Genomic DNA, 22286 nt, shown 5'->3' with positions numbered 1-22286 from the left:
TTTAATTTAGACTTTTTTTCCTCTCTACTAATTCAAACTAGATCAGCATTAATTAATTTAAATTGGAAAATGTTTCTTGACTATGCAGATCTTGAATGGCATACTATAGGACATATGGAATGTGCAGTATATATTAGACATCACGCCATCCCCTTCCTGTGACTGCCCACATCTCTAGCCTGTAGCATGGTCAGCTTTGGACCAAGTCTTCACTTTGCGATGGACTCTTCATCCCCTGCTCTAGTAAGAAAGAGCACACAATGGCCTTTCTTTTAGAGGAAGAAAAACTTGGGTGGAAAATCTGGGTTTTCTTCTGAATGTCATTAAATCTCATTTAATTCATTTTGTATCCTCAAACATTCCACATGTATCAACAGCTTTTCCCGTAAATATTAAATAAAAGGAGGTAAGAAAAAAATGGGAGGCAATGGCATTGAGAAATCTCTTGGAGGCAAGCCGAGAGAACAATCCTCCTGACTGAGAGTTTCTGAGGGTTGGCAGAGCCAGGAAGAACAAAGCGAAACTGTGGTTGTCGAGCAGTGAGAATGATTAAGGCTTTTATTTACATTCCAATGAATTTCAGGGACAACTCTCATTGTGCCACTATTTATTGTGGAGTTGTTTGAAACTTTTCAACTTTCTCTTTGGTATTTTTACCCACTTCCTGATTCTTGTTGTGATTAACAGTAAAAGCAAACTTAACCAAACAAAAAGCTTTTAGGAAACCATAAACTGGTTATATGGTTTCAAGGTGGTCTTGGGGTCACATAAATTCTTCTGATGCCTGGGGCGCAGGAGAAGATGAAAATCTTTATGGAAACACCCCTGAAAATGGAAGCCGATGGTCCCACCTCAATAACAAGGGAATAAGGAGTTTACCACACCTTTTATCCTTGACACCCATTGGGCTACCAGTTGCCAGTCTGGCTTACAGCTGAAGAAATTTCCACCACCTAAAGAGTGGGAAGACAAGAAGATGGTCTCTAGGCATACTAAGTTGAAATCAAAACCTTCTCCATGGAAACGTTTTGAAACGTTATGTCTAGGTTCTAAGTTGCTGACAGTAAAGTTGCAGTTTAAAGAGGTTTTATGGTCTGAAGATGGTAAATGGTAAATGCCATACCCTTTCTCACTTTTGAGACCTAACCCATTTTTATGTCAAGAAATTCCTTATATGTAAGATTTAGTGAGTGCAAAAAATGTCAACAACCATTGTGGAGATTTTTCATTCTGTCTGCCTGCCTGGCTTGTATTCTTAGATGCACATGTACATTTAAACATGTGTACACGTATACATGCCCTTCCTGAGGTAAGAATACTTGACTGAAAACTGTGGTATATAGGAATAAGCTATTCAAACTAATTGTGTACTTATTCCTATACAATCCTTTTCTCGCAGCTCAGGACTGTCTTGGGTTGGTGTTGCCATCTAGTGGCCAATATGGGAAACTGGCAAATGCATGACTTCTTTCCTTTTCCTTCTTTCTTTCTTCCTCTCTCATTAGCGTGAAGAACTTGGTATACACCAGACTTTCTGATGCTCATCATGAACAGCTTAGCAAAAGCCTCTAAAGATAATGTCATTCTTACACAGATTGATAGACACACACACACAGATACACACACACACACACACACACAGACACATACAGCCTCTCTTTCAAGCCCCTTTCATTTACAACCTTCCCTCCCAACTGTTGCTAATCGTATCTGTCTGGGTCTCCCACAAGGCAATTTTGTCATCTCTATTCTCTCTCCTTCTTCTTGTTCTTAATTTGTGAACCCCTTCACTCAAATTAATAAAAGCTGTATTTTTATTTTTATTTTTTTTGTGTCTTTGTCACCCAGGCTGGAGTGCAGTGGCATGATCTCAGCTCACAGCAACCTCCACCTTCTGGGTTCAGGTGATTCTCCTGCCTCAGCCTCCTGAGTAGCTGAGATTAGAGGCATGCACCACCATGCCCGGCTAATTTTTGTATTTTTAGTAGAGACACAGTTTCACCATGTTGGCCAGGCTGGTCTTGAACTCCCGACCTCAGGTGATCCGCCTGCCTTGGCCTCCCAAAGTGCTGGTATTACAGGCATGAGCCACCACACCTGGCCAAAAGCCGTATGTTTTCAGAAGTAATCGGACACACTGAAACTAATGTTAAAAACTTTAAAACTTTTGTGGAGCCCCCGAAGTGTCCTTTTAGAATCTTTAAAAGGTTTAAAGGGAGTTCCTTCTTACCTCTCAATTAGATAGACCTGCTTTTAGTTGATTGTCAGTATTTAAGGCAAAATTATAAAATCACTTAATATATGTGTACTTGCTTACATTTTGCCAAAGTAAAACTGGTAGAGCAAGTCAAAAACTGATAAAAATGATTTTCTGTGGGGATGGGAGAGAACGGGGTCTAGGACAGGAATAGAAGAGAGACTTCTCTGTTTATAGTTTGTTTATAAAAGTAGCTCTTTGGTGAATAATTCACCCATTTAAAGTTTACCATTCAGTGCTTTTTATTTTTATTTATTTACTTTTTAGAGACAGGATGTTGCCCAGTGGAGTGCGGTGATGTGATCATAGCTCACTGCAGCCTCGAGCTTCTGGGCTCATGTGATCCTCCTGCCACAGCCTCCAGAGCAGCTGGTACTACAAGCGTGCACCACCACGCCAGGCTAATTTTGTTTTTTGGTTTTTTTTTGTAGAGATGAGGGCTCACTATGTTGCCCAGGCTTAGCCTCAAGCTTAGCTTGAACTCTTAGTCTCAAGCAATCCTCTTGCCTTGGCTTTTTAAAGCATTGGGATTACAGGTGTGAGCCACCATGCGTAGCCAATTCAGTGACTTTTTAGTAGACTTATAAAGTTATATGACCATCACTACAATCTAATTTTAGAACATTTTCATCAGCCCAAAAAGAAACTTTGCCCTCACTTACAGTCACTTCCCATTCCCACCCCATGCCTCAAACTCCTGGGCTCAAGTGATCCTCCCACCTCAGCCTCCTGAGAATCTGGGATTGCAAGTGTGTGTTACCACACCTGGCAAACTTTTATAAAATAATGGCTTTCGCAGAGACAGAACCTTGCCATATTGCCCAGGCTGGTCTTGAACTCCTGGCCTCAATCAGTTCTCCCACCTTCGTCTCCCAAAGTGCAGGGATTACAGGCATAAGTCACTGTGCCTGGCTAATAATAATGTTTTAGTATCGGCTTATTAATTGTAAGAAATGTACCATACTAATGTAAGGTGTCAATAACAGAGGAAATTAGTAAATGAGATATACAGAAACTCTCTGTCCTATCTTCACAAGTTTTCTATAACTCAAAAATTATTCTGAAATCAAAAATTATTTTTAAAAGCCTACCTTTCCTCTATTGAATTGCGTTTTTACTTTTGTCAGAAATTAACCAGGCATATTTATTTAGGTCTTTTTCTGAGTGCCTTTTTCTGGCCCATTGATACATGTGTCTCTATCTCTGCCATTACCACACAGGTTTGATTACTGTTTTTATATAATGTCTTGAAACTGGGTAGACTGATTATTTCCCACTTTATTCTCCTTTTTCAAAATTGTTCTAGTCTAATTTCTTTGCCTTTCCATACATTTTAAAACAGTTTTCTCTATATTAAAAAAATCTGGTTAGGTTATTGATAGGACTTGCCATTTGTATATCAATTTTCTACCTTTCTATCAAGTGGGGAGAAGCGACGTCTCTACTATGTTGAGGCTTTCAATACATGAACATGATATGTCTCTCCATTTATTTAGATAATCTTTGATTTCTTTCATTAACATTTTGTAGTTTTCAGCATACAAGTCTTATCTTGTCTGTTAGATTTATACCTAAACATTTTATTTTGAAAGAGCAATTGTCAACGGTACTGTATTTTAAAAACGGTATCCACGTGTATAATTGATTTTTGTACCTTTATTTTGTATCCTATGATGTTGCTGAACTCACATATTAATTTAAGGAGGACTTTTTGTGTGTATAGATTCCTTGGGATTTTTCTACATAGACCATCATGTCATCTGCAAATGCGAGCTGTTTTATTTCTTCCTTTCTAATCTGTATGCCTTTTATTACCTTTGGCTAGAGCTATATCAAATAAGTGAGGTGAGAACAGACATTCTTGCCTTGTTCCCTGTCACAGGCAGAAAGCATTCAGTCATTCACATTAAGTATAATGTTAAGTGTAGTTTTTTTTTTTTCTTTTTCTTTTTCTTTTTTTTTGACACAGAGTTTCACTCTTGTTGCCCAGGTTGGAGTGCAGTGGCAAGATCTTGGCTCACTGCGGTCCCCACTTCCTGGATTCAAGCAATATTCCTGCCTCAGCCTCCAGAGTAACTGGGAGTACAGGTGCCTGCCACCACATCTCGCTAATTTTTGTTGTGTTTTTAGTAGAGATGGGGTTTTACCATTTTGGCCAGGCTGGTCTTGAACTCCTGGCCTCAGAGAGTGATCCTCCTGCCTCGGCTTCCCAAAGTACTGGGATTAGAAGCATGAGCCACTGTGCCCGACCAAGTGTAGTTTTTGTAGATGCTCTTTATCAAGTTGAAAAGGTTTCCCTCTACTCTTATTTTTCTGAGGGTGTTAAATGATTGTGAAGTGTGTTTTCTGAATCAATTGATATGATCATGCTATTTTTCTTGCTTAACCTGTTAATATGATATTATATTAATGGATTTTCCAACGTGGAACCAGCCTTACACCCCTTGAGTAAACTCCAATTGGTCATGATGTATAATTCTTTTTACGCATTGCTATGTTCTAGTTGCTAATGTTTTCATAAAGAGTTTTGTGTCTGTATTAATAAGGTAATTGATTTGTAGTGTTCTGTTTAATACTGTTTTTGTCTTCTTTTGCTATCAGGTAATACTAGTTTTATGAAATAAATTGGGAAGTGTTTCCTCTTTTAGTTTTAAATGAGATTGTATAGAATTCATGTCAAATCTTTAAATGTTTGGTAGAATTTTTCAGTGAATGTAGAGTTTTTGGGGGGAGATAATTAAAATTTAATTTTCTTAATAGTTACAGGGCTGTTTAAGTTCTCTATTTTGTATTGGGGTAGTTAGGGTAGTTTGTGTTATTCAGTGGTCCATTTCATCTAAATTGTCAAATTTATATGGGTAGAGTTGTCTGTAGTATTTCCTGGTTATTCTTTTGATGTCTGAAGGGTCTGTATTCATATCCTTGTTTCATTCCTGATGTTGGTAATTTGTATCCTTTCTCTCTGTTTCTTTGCTGGTCTCGCTAGAGGATTGTCAATTTTATTGATCTCCTCAAAGAACCAGCTCTTTGTTTCATTGATTTTCTGTATTGTTTTGTTTTGTTTTTAATTTCACAGATTTCTGTTCTTATCTTTATTATCTCCTTTCTGCTTGCTTTGGGTTTATTTATTTATTTATTTTAATTTTTATTTTTTTGAGACGAAGTCTTGATCTGTCGCCCAGGCTGGAGTACAGTGGCATGATCTCAGCTCACTGTAACCTCTGCCCCATGGGTTCAAGTGATTCTCTTGCCTCACCCTCCCGAGTAGCTGGGATTACAGGTGCATGCCACAACACCCCGACTAGCCCAACTAGCTTTTGTATTTTTAGTAGAGACGGAGTTTCACCCTGTTGGCCAGGCTGGTCTCAAACTCCTGACTTCAAGGGATCCGCCTGCGTTGGCCTCCCAAAATTCTGGGATTACAGGTGTGAGCCACCGCGCCCAGTCGTTGCTTTGGGTTTATTTTGCTTTTTATTTTTCCCTAGGTCTTTTGAATTTTGGGGAAAATTTTTAATATATTAATTTTGGGCCATTAAGGGCTTAAATAATGTTGAATTATAATTAGCTGCACAAGTAAATCTGTGGATTTCTTTTTTTCTGCCTCACTTAAAATCAGTCTGGTAAGGAATGTGTCTTTCTCTAACCATTCCTCATTTTGCAGGTTCTCATTCCCAGAGTTGTCTGCCTTATTTTTCTAGGTCTTGAGGAGGTAGCTTAGAGATTTTTCTGTTTCCTAATGTATGTTTTGAGATTTTCCTCTTTGCTGATGTATGGATTTAGTCTATAAATTTCCCTCTCAGCATTGCTTTAATTGTATCTTACACATTTTGATATATTGTATTTTCATTTTTATTCGGTTGAATTAAAAAAAATTCTCTTGAGAATTCCTCTTTCATGCAAGTATTATTTAGAAGTGTGTTGTATAGCATTTAGATGTTTGGAGATCTTTCTGCTATTATTCTGTTATTGATTTCTAGTTTGATTCTATTGTGGAGAACACACTCTATATAATTTAAATTATTTTACTTTGCCAAATAGTATTGCACTGTAAGACTATACCACATTATGTTTATCCATTCATCAGTTGATGAATGTTTGCGTGTCATAAGGTAGTGAATTTGGAATCATGTAAATGTTTTACAAATTCAAAAAGAAAAAGAAAAAAGTAATCTCTAAAATTTAAAACATTTTAGAAATTCCTAAATTTCTAAGTTCCTAAATTTGTTGTGGTGAGGGTTGCACAACTCTATATTAAAAAACATTAAATTGAGTAAGTTGTATACTATATGAATTCATTATCAACAAAGCTGCTATTTAAAAAGTGGAGCTGGATGTGGGAAATTATACCTGCAATCCTAGAACTTTGGGAGGCCAAGGTGAAAGGATTGCTTGAGGCCAGTTTGAAGTTTGAAACTAGACCGGGCAACACAACAATACCTTGTCTCTACAAAAAAAAATAAAAAATTAGCTGAGTGTGGCCATGCTTGCCTGTATCTCCAGCTACTCCGGAGGCAGGAGTGGGAGGATCACTTGAGCCCAGCAGTTCAAGGCTGCTGTGAGCTACATTTTTGTTTATGTTAAAAATTGTTTACAAAATTACCTTGGGCCAATGTATAATATCTGGATTCCTGCTAAAATTCAAAGAGTTCAAAACTTTGAGAAATTTTAAAGCAGGATGTGTTATTCTATTTTAGGGACTCTGTTATCTGCCATTAATCCACATGTCTATTTTTACCAAGATATCAAATCTTAGGGATTTGTTATACCCTCAGAACTACAGTGCTAGTAGAAAGTTAGCTTTTTAAAACATGCAGCTTGTGGAAGATGCATGACTAAGGAAATCACTAAATCTCTTAAGATAACAATTTTTGGATGATTCTACATCCCCCAGAATCTCTTATCTGATTTAAGTTCCTCAGTAAATCAAAATATTTGTTCTAAGGTTGACGACAAACTTGGAGGGTTTCAACAGATGAGATCTTAAATAGCTCTGGGACACTCCAGATTATGTGAAACAAAACAAAACAACATAAAAAATAACTACAATGTCTCCAGGGTTTTATAAAATTATAAAAAGAGCTTTTATTTGCTTAGTTATATATTTGACTAACCCTATTTACAGAAATACTTCTGAAAGCAGCATTTATGACCGGCTGAGACATCATACAAATATGACTCAAGTATTACGCCAAAAGCTCTTGATTTCAGTTTGTTATCAGGAATTTAAGTGCTTTTTAAAAATTTTTTCTTGGCAGCTATCGCTCTTGCTGATACCATCATGGCTGCCATCTGCTACACCTGCTCCTCCCTCTTGATGAAGTTCTGTGTGTGTATGATTTGACGACATGGTGAAAGCAAAGCATTGCGCTGGGTTCCCTTAATAACAGCTTAGTAACAAATACAAGGCATCTGTATTCCAGACGGATTTTCATGGACCTCCTGTCTGTTATGCTCAATGTAATCTATAAAAATATTCTTGAGGAAGCTTAGGAACATGTCTTAGGCACCCACATGTTTAATAATTAACTCTCTTCCTCTTCTCTACACCCATATGACAAAGCAAAATTTGTAAATCATTTCAACTGAGTAATTGAGAATGTATGTAAGACATTCTTAAGTGACTTAGGGCTGGATCTGTTTCTCCACAGAGCTTCTAGGTAGGATCACCATAGAAAGTGCCTTATTAGATTCTATCCTTGTCTGTTTTTTCCTGCTGTAACCGAATACCACAGACTGGGCAATTTATAATGAACAAAAATTCAGTGGCTCACAGTTCTGGAGGCTATGAAGTCCAAGACTGAGGGGCCAGAATTTGGCAAGGGTCTTCTTGCTATGTCATTCCATGGCAGAGGGCAAAGAGATGGCAAGAGATAGGGAAAGGGGTCAAACTCATCATTTCATAAGGAATCCACTACTGTGATACCAAACCCACTCTCATGAGAATGGCATTAAAAAATTCATGAGGGTAGAGCCTCATGACCTAATCACCTCTTAAAGATCTCCCCTCTCAACATCTCCACACTAGGGATCAAGTTACCAGCAGGGTGAACTTTGGGGGTCACATTCAAGCCATAGTCAATCCCTATGACCTAGAGTGTATATGATCCTTAGGAATGGAGACTGAGCAGGTGATATTAATTAGTAAGCAAAGTATTTGAATGTCTCTTAAAGATTGGCATTTCTTAATATTTTCCTGCCACTTTCTTTCCCTCAGGACATTCATTTTAATAGTTTCAGTATCTATCTATATGTTGATGACTGTCAATTATATAATTTCAATGCAAAACTCTTTCATGAGATGCAGATTTACATAATCAAATAACTCTTTGTCTTAGTTTGGGTTACTATAACAAAAATGTCATAGAGTAGATGGCTTAAACAATTTAAATTTGTTTCTCACAGTTCTGGGTACTGGGAAGTCCAAGATCACTGTGACAGTCTATTCGGTGCTGTTAGAACCTGTCTCCTGGCTTGCAGATGATCACCTTCCTGTTGTATCATCACATGGTGGGGACAGAGATCATCTGTCTTGTCTCTCTCTCTCTCTTTTTCTTTTCTTTTTTTTTTTTTTTCTGAGACAGGGTCTTGCTCTGTTGCCCAGGTTGGAGTGCAGTGGTGTAATCATGGCTCACTGCAGCCTTGAACTGTCAGGCTCAGATGATCCTCCTGCTTCAGCTTCCTAAGTAGCTGGGACATGACCATGCGCCACCACACCTGGCTAATTTTTTGAAATTGTTATTTGTAGAGATGAGGTCTCCCTATATTGCCAGGCTGATCACAAACTCCCGGCATTAAATGATCATCACATCTTAGCCTCCCAAAGTGCTGGGATTACAATGTGAGCCATCATGGCTGGCATCTGTGGTTCTTCTTATAGGGACACCAGTCTCATTAATGAGGGCTCTCCCTTCATGACCTAATTATCTTTGAAAGGCCTCACCTTCAAATAGCATCATATTGGGAATTAGGCTTCAACATGTGAATTTTGAGGAATACAAACATTCAGACCATAGCATTGTTAGGCAGCTCATCTTGGATATTATGTAGCAACTCTGCAGAATTTATCATTGCTTTCCTTCCTTCCCAAAGTGCTACTGCTTTAGAAGGTGTCTTATCCTACTAGATGACACAACCATCCACTTAATTTCTTAAAGCAGCTATCAGAATTTATGTCTTCTTTCCTGCATCATTTCCCCACCATATATATCCATTCACTTTCTTCCTTAATATATCCAGAATTCATCTAATTCTCTTTATGTCTGCTGCCAGTGCCACTCTGAAAGTCTTCTTAGACTTCTCCTGGCCTCTGGTCCTGCCCCTTTCTACTTTTCTAGCTGCCGTTAGAAAGGTCTTTCTAAAACACAAATTGCATCCCCAGCTTGGCCTCTCCCACGGGTCCTTTATTGCCTTCTAAATAAACATCCATTCTGAGACCTGAAATTCTCACTGCCCTTTATGCCGTCTGGCCCTCTGCCCAGTTTCACCCACCTGTCTCTTAGCTTTAAGGTTTGAATCTACTACTTCCTTTGGGAAACATTTCCTGAATTCCTCGGACCAGGTCAGCTACTCTTCTCTTCCCACAGCTTGTCGTACTTATCCTTTATAGCACTCATACTGTTTTATGTTTACTTGTCTGTCTTCTTTATTAGACAAGTTCCTTGATATAGGGAACTTGGTCTAGTTCAGCATTGCAATACAACTACCCAATAGGTGTTCTGTAAATATTTATTAAATGAGTGAATAAATGGATCCACCTCGACACATCACTAGCACGATAACTGGTATGTGTTTGTACCCTATAGCCACATAATAAAACCTGAAATAGGGAAATTTTACCAGTATGATTTTGTGATGCTGAAGAACAGAATCGTGAGCCATGAATGGCAACCTATGATTCTTGCTATACTCAGAAAGAATTGAAATGAAGCATACAAAGCATATAGGATGATTTATTCATCCATTAACAAACAAGTAATGAGGCCCTACTGTGTACCAGGCCTTGTAAGGGGCTTTGGAAGTACAAAGACGCCTAAGACCTGGTGACTGTTCGGCAGGAATTCACAGTTGAGTGGATGATAGATACATAGAACACTAAAGCTGGAGGAAACACAAAGGAAATTCAGTCTAGCCCCCGGATTTTACAGAGACCTGGATGATTTCTACAATGCCTTCCAAATTACTCAGTAATTATATAAAAAGAAAATGTTTTTCCTTAAAATATCAACACTTTTCCCCACCTCCAATTAATCTGTGTCCTTAAAAAAGGAGCACTGTATCAGTGGGATTGAGATCACAGCCAACATAAGCTCATCTTAGAAGGAAAAAAAAAATGTATGATTAGTCAAAGCTGCCTGGAAAGGAAAATTTCTATTTAAAATCCTGGCATTGGGCCAGGAGCGTTGGCTCATGACTGTGATCCCAGCACTTTCGGAGGCCGAGGTGGGTGGATAGCTTGAGCCCGGGAGTTTTAGATCAGCCTAGACAACATGACAAAATCCTGTCTCTACAAAAAAATACAAAAAATTAGCCAGGCATGGTGGCGTATGCCTGTAGGCCCAGCTACTTGGGAGGCTGAGGCAGGAGGATCACTCCAGCCTGGAAGGTTGAGGCGCCAGGGAGCTGTGATCACACCACTGTTTGCACAATAGAGCAAGACCCTGTCTCAAATAAAATAAAATAAAACAAAAGTAAAGTAAAATAAAATAAAATAAAAATCCTGGCATCATAAATGCTTTAGAAAAAATAAAAAACCTGTCTGCATAAAAGAATTCAAAATGACCCCATCTCTACTAAAAATACAAAAATTAGCCGGGCGAGGTGGCGGGCGCCTGTAGTCCCAGCTACTCGGGAGGCTGAGGCAGGAGAATGGTGTGAACCCAGGAGGCAGAGCTTGCAGTGAGCGGAGATCGCACCACTGCACTCCAGCCTGGGCGACAGAGCGAGACTCCATCTTAAAAAAAAAAAAAAAAAAAATCAAAATGATCATTAATTAAACTCATCAAGCTATGTTTGCAGGATATGGAAAGAATGTGATTACACAATCATTTGACACAGGCATCTCATTGACCAGAAACTGGTTTTAAGAGTTTACCTCAGGTAAGGTAGTGTTATTAAGTTTGAATCAGTTTTTTAATGAAAGTTTTAGGACTTTCAGTAAAACGGCCATTGTGCACATTTTGATGTGTTGAAGTCAGTCAAAGATAGGCCAGCTGGTTTGTCCCAGGTGAGATATGAGGACGTGGATGGTCAAAGGCTGCTTTTCTTGGACGAAACAGGGCTTATTCATGGGGCGTGTGCTGCGCCAAGGAGACGAGAGTAAGGCAGCCTAGAATTAAAAGGTTGAAAATATCCACATCTTCAAGTCAGAAAACTAAAAATGTTCACTTTATGGAGGACAACTGGTACCTTAAATATCTTGATTTCACTCACATGCCACCTGTTTCCTGGAGCTCTGAACAACCACAGGTGGGGCCTCACACATGCTATTTTTTAAAAAATTATTCTACTTTAAGTTCTAGGGTACGTGTGTACAACGTGCATGTTTGTTACATATGGATACATGTGCCATGATGGTGTGCTGCAACCATTAACTCGTCATTTACATTAGGTATATCTGCTAATGCCATCCCTCCCCGCTCCCCCCACCCCACGAAAGGCCCCGGTGTGTGATGTTCCCCTTCCCACACATGCTATTTTTACATTAGAGGGTCATTGACCTTAAGAGATCTCACATGTGCAGAAAGTTATAGTGTGGAGTTTAAATAGATTGGTCATTGATGATGGCTGCTACATAATCATACTATTACATAGTCATACATATACATATTACTATTATATATACATTATTACTTATATATGTTACTATTACAAATACATATTACTGTTATGTATGTATGTTACTTATGTACAGATACATGTACATTATTATACGTACATATTGCTCATATATACATATATACATTATTTTAACTATTGATAGCAATTTTAGTAACAAATCAGAACTATCTCTCAATCAAACTTGGGGCATGATTTTCCCTGCATTTTTGATTTTATAGTCAATGAGAGGAGAAAAAAAATGCTTTTCTTCTGGGTTTTTAGCAGAGTGACAGTGATACTGTTTCTTCAAGTAGAAAAGTCAAAAGTTCCATCTCATCTCAGAAATGCAAACAGCTTTTCATATATATGTTGATTTCATGTGATCTGGAATGCAATGGAATTTAAATTAGACATGCTCACGGAAGAGAGAACAAAACACCCTGCATTTTCTAATTACATAAGCACTGAAGCTTGGATGATAGATGATGGGAAAAAACTCTCTAGGCAGAAATTGTGATGTGATTTCTTATTGCTCACAGCACTTATTACCTTACACATGTATTTTGAAACTTGTGCCTTCTTTCCTTCTATTATTGAATCCAGTCATTTGTCCTCTGCTATTCTCTACTTGTTTCATGCATATGAGGTTTATTTCCCTGTCTCAGCAATCAGGCTTCTAGAGATTAAGGACTAACGATACATTGAAAAAAAAGATGACTTATTTTCTTCTTATATGTTGCATTTGAGGCTGTTTACTGTTATATTTTATGCAATCGTAGAAATATATATGATTTTGAATCTGTTTATAAGTCTAATTTATCTCAAATTTGGAACTATTACCTCAGTTTTCTAGTTGCGGAAACGGAGGCTTACTGTGGGTATATAACTTGCCCAAGTTCTCACTGCTGAGCTGTAGTGAGGCCAGGATTAGAAGCCAGAGTCTCAGTCCAGAGCCTGTATTCTTTCCTCCACCACACACTCCCTGTGTAAGCTCTACACCTTCTCCCCTAGCCGCAACACCCTCAACATCTAACAGAGGACTCAACCCATGGCGATTAGTCAATACATGCTTGTGGAATTGAGGCTCGCCCTGATGTAAACTTCTTCGCTATATAAAGTGGACAGGTCTTCAAAGGAAGTGGAAAACAAAGCAGACACATGAACCAAAAGGTGTCACGTGGGACCTAAACACCACACATTGCTTTCCTCAACACTTCCAGCCCAAAGGGGGAAAGACTTCAAAATTAATTCTGCGTAAGTGGGAAAAAGAACTCAAAGCAAATATTGCCAACTGACTTGAGAGACAGCTAGGAAAGGATTTGGCTCCGAGTGAGTGGACATTCAATTTTGGCATCTATCCAGCTCTGAACGAAGGTCAGTTGTTTAAGATTGGGTCTCAAGGAAAGCCTGAGTGTCACAGGTGATTATCTTCAAACTTCCCCGACATCCCAGGAGACCCAATATTAGATTTAGAATGCTTTCCCTGAGATCATTTGCATAAGCATCAATGAGCCTTTTCCCAGTTTGGTTTTTATATTTGCAGGGTTTACTCCAGGGCACTATAGCACCAAGTTTTCCCAGGACATTTAAAAATCTCATTTCCCTACAGCAACACTTCCTTGTTTGTGTTCCTCTTGCACATCCTTCTTGGGGCACACAAGCCATCATTCTTGTTCTTAAGGAGGCAGCCAATTATGGATTTTTGTAATTAGGATTCTGAAACATGACATTTGAGACAGGCCTCCTTTCATCCAGAGATCCCTAGGGCATAATCTAATTACCAACAAGGTACAATGCCCACAGTCTTGCAAAGACCTCTGGAGTAAAAGCTCTATATTGACCCGAGTCATTAATAACAGATCATTAGCTCATGAGCCAGCATTTATTGAACACCACGGAGTGTTGGATGTGCCACAGGATGGTAACAGAAGAATGAAGGTTCTCAAAAGATTCCCCCAGTGGGTGGGTGAGACAAATTTCCCATCTGGTTGTGGTGAAGCAATGGGGTTACCAGGGTCTACTCCATTCACATTCCAGTAAATATGAACAGGTTCTGTCCACCCTTCTACAAGAAAGGCAGCAAGTTTCCTGAGAAGGCAGAGTGGAGGGAATGCTAATTGTAAAGCATGAGGAAGAAGAGAAAAGAGCAGGTATGAATCCCCGACGATGGAAGTTTTTAGATGGTTCTATTGGGGACCAACACAATAACGATGTCCATCCTCTAAGAAGTCTCATGGGGAAATTTCTCCCCAGTTAAACTTACTCAGCCCTTCACCTGGGCACCACTCAGTACAAGGACTTTGTCTGTTCTTGTCTTGTTCCCCCTTAGAATATTTGGCTGGCTTAATGTCTGAACCCTGAAACCTCCCTGGATCCTGGCTATCTCTGATATAGGAAATGCACAGTGCATTTGCTCTGTCCTAGACTAAGCCTAGGGTTAACTCTCATGTCACTTGGAATACTTTTTTCTGGGAAAAAATTGGCTTTGAGTTTCTGTGACTCTGGTGACCTACTGGAATGCTAAGTACTGTTGAAAAACTGATCATTTTGTTGAGTAAAGTTGTCAAACATTTACTTATTCATTCAACAAGTGGTTCTAGAGTACATCTCATGTTGCCTGGCACTGTCCTAGGAGCTGGCAACACAGCAGGAGCAAAACAGACAAAAATCTCTGCCCTCATGGAGAGACAAAATAATTAGATATGAATATAGTATGCTGATGGTGTTAACCTCTAAGGAAGAAGAAAAGGCAGGGAAAGTGGGTAAGGAATTTATGAAGGGTGTGATGGGTAGGGCTGCAATTTTGAAAGGCTAGCCAGAAAAGGACTTAGGTAAAAACAACTTTTGAGTGAAGACAAGGAAAAGTCAAAAGAGTGAGTCACAAAAGCCATGTGGGTTATGAGCACACTAGGCAAATGAAAATGCAAGTATACAAGTTCTGAAGTTGGAGTATGACTGGAGTATTCCAAGAACACCAAGGAGGCCAAAATGTCTCAGTTGGATGACAGAGGGAGAGTGTGATGGGAAACAGGGTCAGAGATGAAGCTGGGGAGGGGAGAGAGCAGGTTGGAGGCAGGGAAGAGTGGGTAAGACTGTTAGGCCATTGAAAATACTTCAGCATTTACTCTGAGGGAGATGAGGGTCAATAGCATCTGCTATAGAGACAGTTTTCATTTAATGGAATTTTTGGTGAATAGATATGATGGATTCAATACTATGGCTAAGTGTCTAAGTAATTTTCATTTCCTAGACACTTAGCCATAGTATTGTATTGTATCCTTCATATCTATTCATATTTATATAATGCACAGATGTACATTTCTATAATGATAATGGGCCATTGAGGTAGTGTTATTTATTGACTACTTACTCAAATCTTGGCTTTCCCTCAGCTCCTAACATAGCCGCAAGTCTCAGTGCCTCACTGGATTTAGACTCCAATGTCACCTATTCAGAGAGGCCTTCTCTTATGACTCTGTCTGAAATGGCACCTCCTATCACTCTCCAGTCTCTGATCCTGTTTTATTTTCCTTCAAAGTACTTAGATTTATGATTGTTATAGTACAGATGGGAATTACTTGGGAAGATTGGGGTTGAGTAGAATGACGTTCTATTTTAACAACATCACTCCAGCTGCTGTGTTGAGAACATATGGAGGGGAGGTAAGGGAAGAAGCAGGGAGACTGGTTGTTGGTAGAACACTGTTTCTCAATAGTTGCAATGTATTTGACAGTTTCTTTGGAAGAATTTGTATACATGTTAATCCTGATATGCACCAGGAGTTTGTTATGGGTTTACATAGTCTCTATTCTTAAATTATCCTAGAAATTACAATGTAATGTCTGACAATTTCCCCCTGAAATTTTGGTCTAAATTATATTGGATAATAAAATAGACCTGGAGAAAACACTCCCCTAAACTGAGAAATAGCATTGTGCCAAGAACAGATGAATCGGCCGGGCGCGGTGGCTCAAGCCTGTAATCCCAGCACTTTGGGAGGCCGAGACGGGCGGATCACGAGGTCAGGAGATCGAGACCATCCTGGCTAACACGGTGAAACCCCGTCTCTAATAAAAAATACAAAAAATTAGCCGGGCAAGGTGGCCGGCGCCTGTAGTCCCAGCTACTCAGGAGGCTGAGGCAGGAGAATGGCGGGAACCCAGGAGGTGGAGCTTGCAGTGAGCTGAGATCCGGCCACTGCACTCCAGCCTGGGCGACAGAGCGAGACTCCGTCTCAAAAAAAAAAAAAAAAAAAAAAGAACAGATGAATCTTCTATAGTGATCTTTGACGTTCATGCTATCTTCCACTAAGATAAACAAATAGATATTAGATATATACAGACTCCATGACAAGGATTAGAGAGTACAGAATTTTCAAAGAGTCAGCCTCTTTCCATCACTTATTTACTCTGCCTCTGGGGCATCTGACACTTTCGGGCCCAGGGAGCTTCCTGAGGCTTGTCTTCCTTTGGATAGTTAGGAGCATAAAGGAAGACTCCCCTTGTCCGATGCTTTGGCCCTGCAGGATCTGGAATAGTAAGGCACTTCTGCAGAGGAGCAGGAACTGTAAAGCTTTGCACCAGCAAAGGATTTTGAATCTACAAAACTCACCTCAAGCATGTGAGGGTAGAGGCAAAGGCAGGCAGTGTAGTGGATGAAGGCATAAAGATTTCAATTCTGCCCAGTCACTAACTAGCTCCTAGTGACAGATGACTCATTTTCTCTTCATGGCCTGTATTTTTTCAACTTTAACCAGGGAAAGTCAAGATACACTAAATGAAAAAAGAGGTTGCATAATAATGGGTTTAGAATGATCCCATTTTCTTGTTTTAATAATATTAAAAAACCTTTTATTTGTGTTGTGTGTGTGTCACATAGGTATACCATACAGATGTATATGGAGGATATATACACACACAGATATACACATATGTATCCACAAATACATAGACTATAGATATACGTATGTAGATAAACACAAATAAATATTTTAACATATTTACTCTGGAGAGACAGGCAGAATTCTTGGATCTTTGGCCCCCAAGTCTCACTTTGTGTTGTTGGAGACAAACTAGCTGGGGCCAGGGACTTCTCCTCTGCACGGGGAAGGATGGATCTGCACTCCATCTCAATTTCTCACAAGGCTACCAGGTGCTAGAATCCAAATCATGGTCCTAGAATCCTATAAACATCTAGCACCCATGCTCACCTTCTTGGAACCCAAGTTTGGATTATTTCGTGCCATTTGCAAGAGCATCCCAATACTTGCCCCATAAAAAGGAAGAGTCATAGGGAGATAGAGTCCCTCTTCTGGAGCATAGCCCCACAGTGTGTCCCATATGTCCATTTGTACTTAGCCCAGGCTTGTCCAACCACAGAGAAAGGGCCCCTGCCACTGCTTCCCTTCTGCCCTAAATTCCAACCTGCACCACGTGACACTAACAGGTACTCTTGAGCTCTCAGCTTAATCGGCAATCAAGGTGTTGATGTGAAAATGGAAGGGCTGGGGAGTGTTGGCTGGGAGTGAGTGTGGAGGCAATGAAGAGAGAGATTATTAATCTTTTTGCTATATATTTTAGTATGATTTTACTTGTTAAAATGAGCTTAGGTTTGTAAGTAAAAATCGAGTCAATAAAAGTGGGCACTAAAGGTACTAAGTATTCTTTCCAAATGCAAAGTCTGACCATATGTAAGGTACAAGTTGACTTGTTGTGCTCTGGCCTTTCATGCCATTAGGAGCACCTGGTCAGGCACTTGTACTTTGCTTGTGCTGGTCTCAGTGATGGTTAAAAGATTAGGGCCATTTGAAGACAGACATTTTATGTTCCTGCAGATCTTTTAAAGGCTACTTACTCAAATCTTGCCTTTCCCTCTGCTCCTAACATAGTCACATGTCTACATGTGCTTCTAAAGACACAAAAAGAGATAATTTTAGAAAGAAATTAAAGTTTTTGGATACCCTAGCCAAGGGTAAATTTAAACAATTAAAAAGATAATTGGACTGAAACTGGGTTAATAAAAACAGACTTTTGGAGCTCAGGGAATCACAGGGACAGGAAAACCGTTTGACAATGTCTGACCCTTCCACCCATCTATCTGCCCTCCAGCTTCTTTGTCTTCTGTGTTGATTATTCAGGATTATGTTGTTTACAAACCAGTTCTGACTTGGAAACTCTGCACCAGTTAAAGAGAAGAAAAGAAAAGAAAAATGCCCTCGTATGTGCCATTTGTGGCAGTCTCAGAGGTGAAGGATGCATTGACCTTCCTATTCCTGACATGCCATTTGAGGGAGGCTTATTTCTTATTCTCAATGGTTTCTTGAGACATTTGAATAATATTTTGAAAGTGGGCCAACTCATTTTTAAATAAAAGGCAATTAGGTTACCCCACCTCATTTTTTCTCACAAAGTAATATGCATAGCCATGTAGGACAATGCAAATTTTCCAGACAGATTTGGAATGAGCTGAATTATTTTCTCTCCTCAAATTGATTAATTACTCTAGGTTTCAAAGAGGAGGAACTTCCTGGTTCTTCAGTTGAAAAAAATTAAAAGCGTATGTTTAAAACAGGAAATCTGTGAAGTAGAAGAAAGGAAGTGAAGGAGAGAGAGAGGGAAGGAAAAAGGAAGGGAAGAAGGAATCCTTATTTGACCTGCACCCCTTTAGAACCCAAAGTTAGTTCTAGTCTCCTCAGCTTCTTTGGATACTCATTTTCCTGCACTGGGATTTCTACCTTTCTTCTTTCCCAAACTCAAAAACACAGTAACCATCTTGCTTTTAAGACATATCATATCATGTTTTTCAGTTTCTGATGTTGCTGCCAAAGGCAGTCAGCTCATTTGACTCTTATCTACTATGCTGCATTTTAGATTTTGTCAATGCCATTGAATACCAAGGGGAAGGCAAGAACCCGTAAATATGGCTGCACCAAAAAGGTAAGCATTTTGCGTGGTCCCTGTTGTTTGGATAAAGTAATCCAACAATTAATATTGTTTTCCATTTAGCAAGCCTTCTTAAAAGGAAACTTAAAAGACTTGGCTTGAACAATGTATGTGTGTGTTAGTTCAAATGGCAGGCAAACAATCAACGTGGATTATGTAAGTATAGACTCTCTGTGGTTAAAAATTCAGAAATTTAACACAATGTACTTAGACTGTTACCAAGGCCTCTTAAAAACATCCAATCTGTTATTTATCACCTTATCTCCCCTACCGTTATTTGAGAAACATTTTGGTAAAAGTAATTTATTTCATTTTTCCATCTCTTTTCCCATTTTTTTCAAGTTACTGTTTTACATATGATTTATTTATATTAGCTACTGTGGCTCTCAGACATCACAAGGCTTATGTTTGTGCATTTAAATCTTCTGGGACTCCACCAAAGCAACTGTTTTCATCTCATTTAATATTCATCCTTTCTATACCAATGAGTTTCTAGGAAACTTTCCATAAGGTCCTTGGAGCCAGTGCATTTCTTACAATTTTATCTTAAAATGATTTAGGACTTGAAATAATCATAAGAAAAAAAGAACACAAAGAAAGATTGTGAATGAGATATATAGCATGAATGAGATCATTAAAAATAAATATGCTTTAAAAGATCATGTCCATACATATGATTTCTGTAATTTAAAAAAGTTTCAGTAAACATGGTATTTAAAGTTTTGTTGTTTGTTTGGTAGGTATATAGAAGGTGTAAATATGCTATGAGATGATTGCTGGCTTTTCCAAATCTCTTAGTTCACAGTCCTGGCAGAAATGGTTGGGGTAATCCATCTTTGAGGACTAAACCTGAAAATATCAAATATCAGATCTGAAAGCTTTTAAAGTGGTAGGCTTGATTTCAATTTGCTAACTCCTTTCTTCAATGTGACATTTTAAAAATGGCTTTTCTAAAATTTACTCTCCCTTACATAGGGATGAATTAAACCAATTAAATGTATATACATGGCCCTTTCCAAAACTAGAATTGCGAGATTGTTCACAACAAAAAATAAGTGAAGTGGAATTTTAATAATCTATTCAAAGACCCCAACCTGTGTAGCCCATCTATATAGTGCTGGTTTCTTTAAATAGAGAACATTTATTGAAAACAAAATGCCTTGACTAAATTTTACGTTGAAAGATAAAAGGGAGATCCACGAGGCCTGGGATTTTCCAGATAGAAGGTGCAAAATTTCTAGCTGCCAAGTGCATGGGATCTTTGAATAACCACGGTCAGCTAAACGCTACTAGGTAAACAAGTCTCAGCAGGAGTGAAGGCAGTTGACATCTGTCACTTGAATGGTTACCTGCAAATTATTAGGTTTTAATAATAGAGTCTTGTTTCGATATTGTTGCAATTTATAAGTTATGTCACTGATCTGCATAAGTACATGGAGTCAACTCTTATTATTCATAGATATTTATGTATGAATTTGCTTAGTTGTTAAAATTTATTTGGAACTTCCAAATCAATATTCATGGCACTTTCTTGGTTATTTGCAGACATGCATAAAATGGTGAAAAATTTGAGTTGCTTGCTGTTCACATTCTCTGCTGAGGTTCAATGAGGTAATGCTCTGCTTCCTTGTTCTGGTCCTCATACTGTAAGCATGTGTTCTCTTTGAGGTCTATTTAGTGCTACATTTTTTTCACGTTTTTGTGCTTTGTGGTGGTGATTTTGCTTTTGAAAATGTTCCTGGCTGAGCACGGTGGTGGCTCATGCCTGTAATCCCAGCACTTTGTGAGGCCGAGGCTGGTGGATCACTTGAGGTCAGAAGTTCCAGACCAGCCTGGCCAACATGGTCAAACCAGTCTCTATTAAAAATGCAAAATTAGCTGGGCCTGGTGGCACACACCTGTAATCCCAGCTACTCTGGAGGATGAGGTAGGAGAATCACTTAAACTGGGGAGACGGAAGTCTCTGCAGTGAGCAGCGATCACGCCACTGCACTCCAGCCTGGGTGACAGAGCGAGAGTCTGTCTCAAATAAAGAAAAAAGGAAAATGATCCTAAGCCTACAAGGGTTATGATATGCCTTACAGAGAAAATACTTTGCATTAGATAAGCTTTATTCAGGTAAGAATTATAGTGCTGATGATCATGAGTCCGGTGTTAATTAAATGAGGTGTCTTAAAACAGGAACACACATAATACAAGGTTATATGTGATCAGTTGATGAAAATATTGTGACCTGAGACTCACAGGAACCCAACTCTGTATTTTCCCTTTGAGCAATTTATCAGCATTTGCTAATTCGGTATTCACTGCAACTTTATGGAATATAACTACTGCAAATAAAGATAATCCACAGCATAACATAATGTTTACAATAAATTAATTGGCATGAAAGATTTATTATTTTTATTATCTATTTACCCTTTTTGAGAGAAAACTAAAGAGAAGTTAGAAGTACTGAGAATGATACAAAAAAGGCCACGTAAGTACTACATAACATTATCAATGAACAACATTTTGTTTTCTTTGTTTAATCTTTTATTAAAAAAACATGACACATTGCGGTGGCTTACGACGGTAATCCCAAACTTTGGGTGGCCAAGAAGGGCAGATTGCCTGAGTTCAAGAGTTTGAGACTGCTCTGGGCAACATGGTGAAACCCCATCTCTACTAAAATACAAAAAATTAGCTAGGTGTGGTGGCATGCGCTTGTAGTCCCAGCTACTCAGGAGGCTGAGGCACAAGAATTACTTGAGCCCCAGAGACGAAAGGTTTCAGTGAGCCAAGATCGCGCCACTGCACTTCAGCTTGAGTGTACAGAGTGAGACTCCATCTCAAAAGAAAAAAAAAGAAAAAGAAAAAGAAAAGAAAAGAAAAAAAAAAAAACATGACACAAAACATGTAAAGTGCAAATTCCCCTTGCTCCATTATGCTCCTCATCAGAGACAACTGCTATGATGAATTTGGTTTTCATCTTTTTTTATATTTCAGTATACTTATGTATCCATGAAGCAGGCATGCTTACAAATGAACTAAGGCATTGTCCTACCACTTGCCATTTTCGTTCAGCCCTTTGCTTTTTTTTGGAGACAGGGTCTCACTGTGTCACTCAGGCTGGAGTGTAGTGACGCGGTCTTGGCTCACTGCAGACTAGATCTCCCAGGTTCAGTTGATCCCTTTGCCTCAGCTCCCCAAGTATCTGGGACTAAAGGCAAGCATCACCATGCCTGGCTAATTTTTTTGTATTTTTTGTAGAGATGGGATTTTGCCATGTT

General features: G+C 38.9%; 1 long non-coding RNA gene across 1 annotated transcript; it reads left to right on the top strand.

Annotated features, from left to right (window-relative positions):
- Positions 1–20798, top strand: LOC103883711. The gene is made up of 3 exons (XR_002521572.2): positions 1–1309; positions 18943–19008; positions 20560–20798. It is a non-coding gene; the product is annotated as an uncharacterized LOC103883711 (long non-coding RNA).
- The last annotated feature ends 1488 nt before the right edge of the window (positions 20799–22286 follow it).

Source organism: Papio anubis, chromosome 6 (genome assembly GCF_008728515.1).
Source record: "Papio anubis isolate 15944 chromosome 6, Panubis1.0, whole genome shotgun sequence".
NCBI lineage: Eukaryota > Metazoa > Chordata > Mammalia > Primates > Cercopithecidae > Papio > Papio anubis.
Note: the sequence above shows the minus strand (reverse complement) of the source record. Positions and strands in the feature narration are given on the sequence as shown.